Below are 12,338 nucleotides of genomic sequence, written 5' to 3'. Positions count from 1 at the left end.
GTGGAAAACTACCACTGAAATATTTGATGGGTTTTGCTGAAGATTACAACAAAAGTATCTTGAATGCCAAACAGGAATTGATTTTGATTATCGCTCGATCATTCAAAAACTCATATATAGGTGAGGTTGATGCTGATTTGGAAATAAATAAAATAGAATGGAAAATAAGACATATTGTACCAGATAATAAACACAAGCTCAAACTTTTGAGTAGAATAAACAAAAGCGGTCTGAATGCCAAAATCAAGTTGGCGTATCGTATGTGGGACCTCTATGAACTACCATCATAACGTGGGACTTCTTCAGATATATGGGCCATCAAAACAACTAACGCATTGGAAACTCCTCGTTTTGTCATCATCGCATTCCAAAGTACTACCACATCTGAAGATAGAACACAGGATATTACAAAATTCACAACTGCTGATATCAATAGTATTCGAGTATACTTGAATTCTGAAGTTTATCCATATGAGCGTTGGAATTTGAATTTCGATAAAAAACTTGATGCTCCTGCTTATTATGCTTTTGAGAGTTTCCAGCGAAGTTATTATGATAAAGATATGAGTGAACCTCTGATGGACATTGGACAATTTAGAGAGAATCCACTATTCGTCATCGATTGTTCTCATCAACCGAATGCAACAAAATCATCAACTATTGATATAAAGATTGAGTTTGAGACGAGGAAGACCAAGTTTCCAGACAACACTAAAGTATATGCATTAATTTTGCATGATACGGTTTTAACATACAATGCATTGGATGGTTGAGTTCATAGCAGATATTGACATTTTTTTTTCACTCTATCATGTACTGTTTTATGATCTTTTTTTTCTTATTTGTAACTGACTTATATCATGTATTGTATTTTATATCATATTTATTGTTTTGTAATCATTTTCTATTGTATTTCATGAGATTTAAATAAATAAAACATGAAAATAATACAAAGTTTTTTATTTGACATTATTTATGATTTACAGGAACATACAGACTATCTAAAATGACTTCTTCCTCATAATCATCATTTTCGCGACCATCTTCAATTTCCTCTCGATTTTCATCATTCAATTCAAAGTGATGAATAATCCATTCTGGCAAGTATGGTTGGAGGCTATACAGGAATCTTCTTAGGTTCAGTTCAATCATAACCTCACAAAGTTGCCACAATTCCAATTCATTATCCAAAAATTTGTTACAAACTTCTGCACCACTCCAATACTTCTCAGCATCACGAAGGCATAATTCGATTTGTTTTTCATCATAGCATACACTCATATCATAATTGCTTGCATGTTCGGCTCCATCACCCAACACCTTCAATTTAGACGACAAATGTTGAACCGATGATTTGAGATCTACAACATCGACCCAATCTTGACTTGCGTACTGCATCCACATCTTTAAATGGTGGAAGTGAAATTGAATAAAAAAAACAATAAGCAACCTCCATTTTTTCAGTGATATAATACTCACATTCCCATTTTACTTGTAGTTACAAAGTGAGTGTATTCAACTGAGTTAGTAATGTTTATATTTCCATATAATTATTATCATCTAATATATGAATATTATAAAACAATAAGAAATTCATTATAATTACTATTATTATTCAATCATATTGAATTTGACTAGAGTTAGCGTTTTCACACCAAAAAAACTTCGTAAGCTATGACCTAAAGAAATTCACTATAAATTATTACTATTATTATTCAATCATATTGAATTTGACTAGAGATCGCGTTTTCATGCCAGCAAAACTTTGTTGGCTCTGTCCTAAATACATCATCGTATATTTACCACCTGATGAGTTGATACAAGATATATCGTCATCACTGAATTGCAACGAAATACGTTTTGGTAGCCATGTTTTAAATAATTTATCATTGCTCACATCTTGCAAAGTTAATAAAATTGATTTACCAAATCGTGTAGAATAAGTTGACATATTTTTAATTATGAACACTTCATCAATTGGCAATGATGATAAGGCCTTTTGCTCTACTATTTCAACCTCCTGTACAATCAAATTATTAATTTTATTCAAGTCTACTTTTGAAACGGACATGATGAAAACATATATGAAAATATAAACAATTTCCAACAGACAAATACACTCACCGTCTTCCTTCTATTACGAACTGAATAACACTCTACCAATTGCTAACTGCTGCAGATATATTCGTCTACTGATTTCATAGTGTGCCAGGCATTTCTTTTATATTAAACAGTGCGAGTCACCCCCACCATGAAACCATGAAAGGTTCACATTGCTAGTTGCTATCCACTAGAGATGCCTGACGTCACAGCCAAGCCCATCTCCCAACTTGATGCGATAACAGTTGCCGGTACGAGCAAGCAGTGGTCGTTGCAGTCTCGGAGAGGGTACACGTTAGGCAGACGGTCCTCGGCTGCCGTGGCGTCACTCCACTACTAACTTGGTGCCCTCACACCGATGGAGCATTTATTACTTGGAGGATCTTCGAAGTATGCAGACGTATGTTTGTACATAGACAAACAAGCACATGATGAAACCCTGTACCGTGCATTCTCCTACACACACACACATAAACACACAAAATCTCATATGAAAAAAAATCTGAACGATCCATGCACCAGACACTTCAAGGTCACAACGCCTTGACTTCACTGCACAACAAAAAAAGCAAATAACACGTCATATTGGTGGGGGGAGGATTAGAACCGGGAAAAAAATTCTGAACGATCCATACACCACACCCTTCAAGGTCACATCACCTTGACTTCACCAAACAACAACCAATAAAAAAAGCAATTAATACGTCATAGTGGTGGGGGGAGGCCGAGAATCAGCTGTAAACAACTACTTACAAATAACGTTTTGCTCTGGTGGTCGAGAAGGACTGCATCAGGCTTAGTAGCTTGTATGAGCCTGAGGGTGAGGAACGGATAGTTTCAATAAATTCGCCCCTTCTCGTTCCCCACAACGGATTCAATATCTCCCGGAGCGTATGTTATGTTACGCTGAATAGCACGTGCACAATCACCACCAAATATAATTTTTGATCGTATTCTCCATGATCATGATAAATGAGTCACGAAATTCACCTTGTGGAACTTTCGTATTTGACCTTACGAACCGCCTTCACTTTGGATCATATTGTTTCCACGTGATTCAACATTGGTGAGTGAGAAGCTAACCAACCGCAGTAGTGTTGCTGGTGTCCTGTCATGAACTACTTTACGGCGGTTGTGACAAGGAACATTGTCGACAACAACTACTAGATTCTCCAGTCCATTATCCGAGTCTTGCCATCTTTGCATAATGGTTTCATGACTGAATGATCTTTTGTTTTGCTCCAGAGCTAACAAACCTGCTGCCAAAATTGCACGAATTGGATGTACATTCGGAACTTTGCTTGCTGTTTCCAGCTTTAGAACGTCTTTCCTTATGCCTACAGGATAGATTAAAGTTAGTCTAATCAAGCCAATCCATTTGTTTTTCTTTTTGTATGGGTTGGTTTGAGGTTAGAACATACTTGGCTCGTCTTGCCTAATTTGCAATTGCATTCATCGTTGCAGGTTCATAACGGACTCTATCCTCAAGGAATTTTTCAATAGTTTGAACAAAAACAGTTTCTTGAAAAGTTCTCGTATTTGTTTTAGGGTAAGATCAATACCATTCTGTATCCAGCTTTCATTCACATTAGTTTCTCCTTCTGTGAAAACTTTTGGCTCCCTAACCCCTTTGAGGTATAATCCTATCAATAATTTCGATAGAATAAACGAAATCTAGAGGGTCACAAACTTCGTTAATCATTACCACAAGAATTAAATCATTGAAAAAACCACTGGAAGAGTCATTGACACCGTTGAGAAATTCACCAATACATATAATAAAACTCTATGTGCGGTATGTAAATAAAACATATTCGAGAGAACCATAATGCGGAGTCTTTAATATTTAATAAAACTCAAAACTATAATTTTCGAATTCTCGTACTTTTATTTATGTGTTTTTGCGTGCTAATCTCAGAAACCACTCAACCGATTCGGATGAAATGTATTATTCATTTAACACTCAGTGTTTATTATAAAGAAATCGGTTCATAATAAAAAAAATATGTCAATCGCATCAAACATTTGTTGAAGAAAGAATCTACGATAACACTGTTCAGATGAATTGACTGAAAATTAGGTTAACCATATTTATGTCTGTATCAAAGACAAGCAAATAAATGATAACTTTTTGCCGTTAAAAAATCTAAGATCCAAAAACAAAGTACATGCGAATGATGTCGCGGGCAACAAGTAGTTCAAAATAAATAAATATGTCTGTTCTGTAAGAATATGTTTTTTCGTTAACAAGCTATCACCTCTTTATATACGACAGTCTTCAGAAGTCGAAACTTGTGATAGCTGAAGATTAACAGGGTCTTACCTTTCAACGTGCGATTTCTAACACGCTCAATAATCTTGAAAAAATTTCAAAAATATTACAGAATGTCGCAATATAATTCAATTCTCGTTACATTCGTTTGTTACATAAAATTGTGTACTCACTCTGTATAACCTGTCGCATTCACTTTTGTAAGCAGATGTTTCACGGTAGAGTCATCTACGTTATTGCTGATCGCAGGATTTGTATTCCACGACGAGTTTTTAATCAGTCAAAAATTGAATGGCGGGTGGTTATAATTTTCAGTTCGTTCTACCGTGAATGCGCTTTTTGTTGATTATCTGTCAACTGGAATATTTCAAAATGATGCTCGCACAAGTGACGATTTGTTGGCATATCAACAGCGGATGTTATTAGCAGTTTTTCAGCTGAAGCCATTGCGCCGTGTACGAGTGAAGTTGAAAATATACTTCGTATGAAATCGATTTTCGGGTACATCAGAGTGGACAACTTTCGAAGGAAGGAAGAAAAATGATGAAGTTGTGAACATGCCTAGAATAATGTTCCGATACGAATTGAAAATTTGATATCACGAATAAGTATCGTAATTTCAAATTTATACTCGTAATTTTCAAATTCCGCAGAAAGATGATTCAGATCATTCTATGTTTAGTGTTGGAGAGTATTTCGAAACTATGGGTTTGTGTTTGGATGCGTTTTTAGCACTATGTACAAGTTAAAAAAACATGAAAAATAGAGATAAAGTTCCTAAAAATATGAGCGATAGCTCATTCGAATCGAAATCACCTCTAGAAACATGTTTTTGAAAGATTTTGGTTCAGGTAAAAAATTGCAATTGCAAAATGGTACTTAAATTTTCGTTAATAACTCAAAAAATATTAATATTCAAGCAATTTTGAAAAAACTCGTTAAAGAGGAGGAGATTAAAAAAAAAGGCCCGACTCTCGAAACTCTATCTCCATTATTTATAATTTCAATTTGACGTTGAAAATAGGGTTCCGCGCGGCTGTTACGGCATGCGCGCGCTGCCGCTAAAGAAAGTTTATCAAAAGAAATGATTTTTTATAACATAAAATGTCATTTTAAAAATTGTAAAGAAATCTAGTATCTTCTTAACACCTGAATGAATCGAGTCCCGTAGAAAGTTTTATCATCATTTTACAAAAAGTTATTCAATTGTTAACTAACAAATTTTTTCCTAATCTCCGTTGTCATGAATAATGGGATAAAAGGTATAAATAATTGGCCTATAAATTTTAAACTTCGTGGAGTATTTTTGATATATATATATATATATATATATATATATATATATATATATATATATATATATATATATATATATATATATATATATATATATATATAGGAAGAGAAAAAGTACACAATACTCATTTTATTTAAACATTTAAAATTATTTCACTGGCCATGCTTGGCACTTACTCGGTGGCGTGGTAGCAACCAAAAAGAGAGAGAAAAGAGGAAATATTTAAAATTTGATAACTGACATTATGAAAAAAGACATTTGAAGTTTGATGATTTGACAGTAAAACAACAGGATTACCAAAAGGCACACCAACTCCATGGCTGACACAAACAAAATCAAAAGTATCTTACTCTGGGTACAGTGCTGCCAAACACTCACAACTGAAGTAAATGGTTTTTTGACAGACTCAGCACTGCGTCCAAACCAAACACTATATGTTGCTTGGGGAACCTGGAGAAATTAATTCCAATTCTAAGATATAATTATAAATATTGCTGAGGTTGTTAAGCTTAGTCTTTTTGTTCATGTCATTGGTATTCCTTTCGATAAAGAACATTTCTTTAAACAACCGCTTTTGTAAGTTGCTTTCAGTACACAAAACTTTAACTTCCGTGTAGTTCATTGTGTGTTTAGTGCTGATGACATGCTCTGCAAGTGCACAGGTGGTTTTGTTTGTGTTACAATCACTTTTATGTGACGTTAAGAGTCCAGAAAAAATTCTAGATGTTTGTCCATTATAAGTCTTGTCACATGTATGTCAAAGAATTTCATATACTACATTCGACTTTTCTGAAGTTTTCAACGGAGTTTTAATTTCGGAAAAAAGGATATTAGTAGTAGTAACGATGCATTGGACAAATTTAATACGTTCACTTTTGAAAACGTTCAAGAGTTTAGGTGTTAAAGACTGAAAATATGGTAGTGTTTTAAAAAATAATGTATTCGGAGGTATCTCTTCACTATTTGAAATATTCAAATTATTATTTTGCTTATTATTATTTATGGGATTATTTAAATTGTTTGGGAAAATATTCGTTACTGTAGAAGGGGAGCTTAAGTAGTTTGTTCAAAAGTTTGCAAGGATATGAATTTTCGGGAAGAATACCTTTTGATTCTTCAATGAATTCGCCTTCAAAAAGGGGATGTGTTAGGTTGATCACCCTGTTCTTCATGGTTAGGACTACGTTTATTTTCATCTTCGTTGGATGCTAAGAATGGTAGTTCAGTAACATGTTACTGGAACATGGTTTCCTATACCATTTTGTAAGTAATCGTCCTCGTATCGTTCAATGAAAGGAATATTAAAAGGGATTATATCTTTAACATTCATGATTAGGTCGTCTAAAACAAAATTTTCCCAGTTTTCATTTTAGTAAATTTTGTGGACGATTTGATCCTATCTGTTCCTCGTGGGAGAACTGAGGAAGCGTTAACACTTTTAACAGTTTCAACGAACATTTACAATTCACAGCTGAGAAAGAAGGTAGGTAACAACAGTTTACCATTCCTAGATATGCGTGTATACAGAGATCCAGATAATGTCCTATGACAAATTGGTATAGGAAACCATGTGCCAGTAACAGGTTACTGAACTACCATTCTTACCATCCAACGAAGCTGAAAATAAACTCAGTCCTTACCATGAAAAACAGGGTGATCAATTTAACACATCAAATTTTTAAAGACCCCCACCCAAATATTACAGAACTGCAGAAAATAACATAAACGAAGACCTATAGGCGTAAAAAGATATTCTGACTCCCACTGCTTGAAAATTGATCCAAGTAAATCCCAAGTTTTGTTCATTGGCACCTCAAGCGCACTTTCGTATTCAGAACAAAAAAAATATGCAAATAAAATTATCAAATGATTTTGGCGTTTATTTGGATAGCTCCCTAAATTTCTCCAAACACATTTCTCAAAAAAGGAAAATCACTTTTATGAGACTGAAACACTTATATAACTATAAAAATGTTATCGGCTCCAGTATATATAAACTTTGTAACACTTTAATACTCAGCTTATTCGCCTATGCCGATGTAGTATATATACATTCTGTTGCTGCATCTACAGCCAAGCCAATTCAACACGTTCAAACCTCCTGTATGCGTTACTCCTCCAATATATCATCTCGAGAACACATTCTTCGTACCTAAATAGCCATTCTGAGCTCAATATGGAGAAACGACGGGAACTCCATTTCTACACTTTAATTGACAAAATTGTAAATCAAAACGAGCCAATCTACCTCGTAAAAAAGCTCAAGCTAACCAGTCATGCACACAGAACTAGACATAATACAAATTTTATCTTTCCAATTCATACGACCGCTTCTTGTCATAAATCTTTCACTTGTGTAGGCGTAAAACCTTGGAATGATTAATCTATTGAATAAAAAAATGAAATATCACAAATTCAAAAAAGAAATCAATCTCAAACGACTGAATGAACAAAGACTCTTCAGATGAACTCTTCTCAAAGCAAAACTGCAGTAGAAAAACTGATAATACGGTTTTCTATATATACATGTACTGTCTAGTGATCAAAAATATTTCAAAGAGCAATACGTATAAGGATTCTTCAATAATTTCATTTCTACTTTTCTTCTATTGTTTTTTTTGGTGTTATACTTATATGCTTTCATTACTCATTTGTGTACAAACATATTATTACCACAAAATTAGCTTAGATATTTTTGTCTTGTGTTAAAAAAACATTTTTTCTCAGAGAGAAGTGAAAGAGCAACTACGTTGAACTTCTCTCCTTTTTGTCCTCATATTTATCGAATTTCAAATCCAATGTATCCGACATAGTTGTGATAAATTATTTGGGTGAATAAACGTATTATTATTATTAAATTAATGGCAGGTAATATAATTATGAATTATAGATACTCCATATGAATAATATAGTTGGTTCTGAACTTTCTTAAGTGTTAACAATGTAAAAGACTTTCAAATGTGTTTTCATATATATAAAAGTGTGAACATGTGAAATGTTGAATAGTGAATATGGAGATAAAAATATGAAATTTTAGTATTTCAAAATACTCAAATATACCGCTATTAACTACTGAGTGCACTTAGGATAACATTATGAATATCTAAAATTACTTTAAATTTTCGATTATTTACCGTATATAATGACGAGGCGATTGTTTTATTATTAGTTTCAAATCTTTTTTGAATCTGAATGCTGACGTTTCGTTTTGCAGTGTATCGGGAAGGAGATTAAATACTTTTGATGCTAAATATTGATAGCATTTTTGGCCTATTGATTTCGAAGCGGACGGTACTAAATAATGATTTTTTTGTCTCGTAGTATAGGTATGAGAAGGTGTAATAAGTTCAGTATTATGGAAGAACTGTGTTGTAGCGATGTGGTAAAAGAATATTTGTCCGATATCAAAAATCTCAGACCCCTCATAGAGAGCATCACTGGTGTATCTGTTGTTTTTGAAAAGTATCATCCTCAGGAAACGTTTTTGCATCACTTCAAGTGGCTTCAAATAGGTTTTAAAAACCCCTTCTCATCCCACTATTCCATATTTTAGGTTTGATTCTATCAAACTTTGATAAAGAATTCTGAGCTTTCTGGTTTCAAGTATGTCTGCTATTCTCCTGAATCTATATGGAATATATCGTAGTTTTTTTACTAGATAATCTATTTGAAGTGCTTATCAATCATTATTCCAAGATACTTAGTTTTATCTGCCGACATAATGGTGAAGTTATTACTAATAGAAATTTGATTGAAGTGCGGTGAATAAGTTTTATTACTGCTGAAAGGTAAGTAAATGGTTTTTCCGAAATCAATTGACAGCAGTCTATAATTCAGCGGCGGTGTACGTCTATTACAAATCACTAGGTAGTAGTTACAATTTCATAATAAGGTTCATTTGTTTTAGTAACATTCCTATTATATTGAAGTATTCATGAAAGATAAAGGAAAAATTTCATCCAATACTACATATGCCGATGAAATCAGTCGGGTTGTTGATAACAATTCGGTGAAGAGACTCAATAAATGACTGGACATATTTTGAAATAGTTTTTATATTTTATGACACATTTAGAATAAACATTTTTCAATACATTATTCATTTATCTGAAATCATGTCTTCAATACAAATAATGACGGCAAGTACTCGTAATAGCTCTAATGAAATTTATGTGATTGTTCAAAATAAAGGTTTTGTGGTGCGCATTAGTATGTGTCATTTTTTTGTTCAGGAAAAATTGATAGAGCGAATGTTTCAAATGAGAGCAAATGAGTTAGAATCGAGATTTCAAAACCATCCAGATATACAGTATGTTTCATTCAAAAGAACTGTTGATTCATTTATATGTATATGTTTATATGTAATCCATTCCATAACTTCCATTCCGGATAACTTGTATAACATTTTGAAAATTCGATGAATCGATGATAGCTCATTTATGTATCCTATCACACTTTCAAACTTTATGAAGGAATCACCCAAGAGGCGAATACCTGGTTTTATTGAGTAAACAAATTAATATCTCGAGATCGGTTTTTTTTTTGGTAAAGGATGTTTTACTTAAATCCACACTAGAATTATACCAGGTAGAATCGGAAATATTGGAAAAACGCCAGTATTATATTCGTTGATGCATATTAAAAAACTTATATTTGCCAATTTTGAGGATATCACGCTGTGCCCTGTACACATAAACTTCTTTCTTAGAACACCCCATCTACTGATGGAAACCATGTAAAAACCCTTTCGGTAGTTCTTGAGTTTATGATGTTCGGACAGACGGACACGAAAACACTGCATATTCAATTGTAGCTGTATCTTTTTCTTTCCATTTGTTTCTCTTCTTTAAGACTCTGAAGCACTGAATTAGAAAAATCTTAATGAATGCTAGAATAAATTGTGTTCACAGATACGATTGTATTCTCCTCCGACAATAAAACGATTCCTTTGCTCGCCTCCTCGACTGAATGATAATTTTTGTTTCAGATAATCTTCAATAATGGCGGCCTTTGTTGCGAAACAAATGGTTGGAAACAAATTGAACGCCGTTAAAGGTAAAGTATTCCATTTAATTTTTTGCTTCGCTTTGCCGTTTCCTATTATACCGAATTTTTCGGAACGTGACACTTCTATTCAAGAATGGGTTGCATTTCTGAAAGTCGATTCGTTCGTGCTCTTTGTAACCGGAGCTTATCTCTACTGGAATTTATTATTTCGGTTAAGATAAGGCATAATGGATTTTTTTATTTTTGGTTATGTGGAGCACTTTTTCAACGGAGCAGCGTTTGAAATGACGCTTATGATCACTCAATCCTCCAACTTTGATTCCACTGTACATATCAGATTTGGTTGTGTTAGAGAGCTGAGATAAAAAAAAAAGTGTTAACTGAGAGTATCTCTGTATCTTTTAAGTTCGTATCGGGATAAAGAATATTTCAAATTCAGTAATCATGAGTAATGGAAGACTTTGTCACCATAATAAAAATCGGTTTTATAGGAAAATTAATATTTCTAAATGAAGTTTCGAAATATTCGTCTCTCCAACAAACCTACAAAGTGGCACCTGGTGAATGTCTGCCGGAAAACAATTACTTCCCCGGCTAATACCACACTGGACAATTAATTATATCCAACAGACATTTACGCAAAATACCTCACAGATGCAGATGTTTCTCCTTCATCTAGTTGCAGAATCATGCTGAAAAAAGTTGAGCACTACAGAAAAATCCCTATAGGCGCTCTAAGAGTGGTGCCTGTGCGAAAGTAGCGATACATATTGGATTTGAATAGTTGAAAATCACATACATTTGGAAAAACCTTCTCGGGAAGTTCATTCCACATAAACGCAGTTCTCCAAATGAAAGAGTTCTCAAACAGTGAAGTTCGAGGTGTACTGAGTTGAACTTTGAAACGATGAGAAGTCTCAGTTCGTCGCGTATTTTTGATGTACCGCTCTTGGTCGAATCAAATGTGCTTGAAAACTTCCCGTGGAAGTATCTCTAGAAGAGAGATAGATCTCCTACCTTTCTTCGATGATCTAGACTGTCAAGGTTGCAAGTGATGTTCAAGTGTCCAGTCAGGCGGATGGCTAGTTTCTGGTTGGAATCCAACAGCTTCAAGGTATGCATAGGGGCGGAGCTCCATACATGAGAACAATACTCCATAGAAAGTCTGATCTGAGCTTTATAAAGCATCTAAAGTTGCTGAGGTGTGCACAGTGTTTTGTTTCGGAACACTGTTATAAGTATTTGAAAAGCAGCCTTTGCAATTCCAGCGACATGATTATGCCAAGACATATTGGTGCCCATTTTAATCCCCAACAAACTCATCGAAGACGAAATAATTGTCTGTCCTGTCATTATCATATCAGGTTAGAATACATTCATCTTTTTGTACAAAACCGATGCCTGGGTTTTTGAGGTATTGAATTGGAACTGGTTACTTTCACCCCAATTCGAAATCACTTCTAGTTCCTCAATAAGATACGCAACCTTCTGCTCCTACTGCCGGTGAAGATGTGCATCCACAGCCGATGTCCTGAAATCCAATTGGAATGACGAAACAAATGTGCTGTCGTCAGCAAAGCCTGCACAGTATGTTCTGGTAAATGCCTACCAAAAAACAACAACTTTTCCATCTATTCAACGAAAGTAATTTTTTGTGGAGGA

The 12,338-nt window shown here is 34.1% G+C and overlaps 1 long non-coding RNA gene across 1 annotated transcript in view; it reads left to right on the top strand.

The window, feature by feature from the left end:
* Nucleotides 1-10,914, top strand: part of LOC141481984 (uncharacterized) — a 466,857-nt gene extending 455,943 nt beyond the window's left edge. The window contains exon 5 of the long non-coding RNA XR_012465278.1: nt 10,657-10,914. This is a non-coding gene — a long non-coding RNA (uncharacterized lncRNA). The remainder of the gene's footprint in view (nt 1-10,656) is intronic.
* The last annotated feature ends 1,424 nt before the right edge of the window (nt 10,915-12,338 follow it).

Source organism: Leptinotarsa decemlineata, unplaced genomic scaffold, assembly GCF_025532065.1.
Source record: "Leptinotarsa decemlineata unplaced genomic scaffold, Ldec_3_MD MMD2_P_RNA_scaffold_12, whole genome shotgun sequence".
In the NCBI taxonomy this organism is placed as follows: Eukaryota; Metazoa; Arthropoda; class Insecta; order Coleoptera; family Chrysomelidae; genus Leptinotarsa; species Leptinotarsa decemlineata.
Note: the sequence above shows the minus strand (reverse complement) of the source record. Positions and strands in the feature narration are given on the sequence as shown.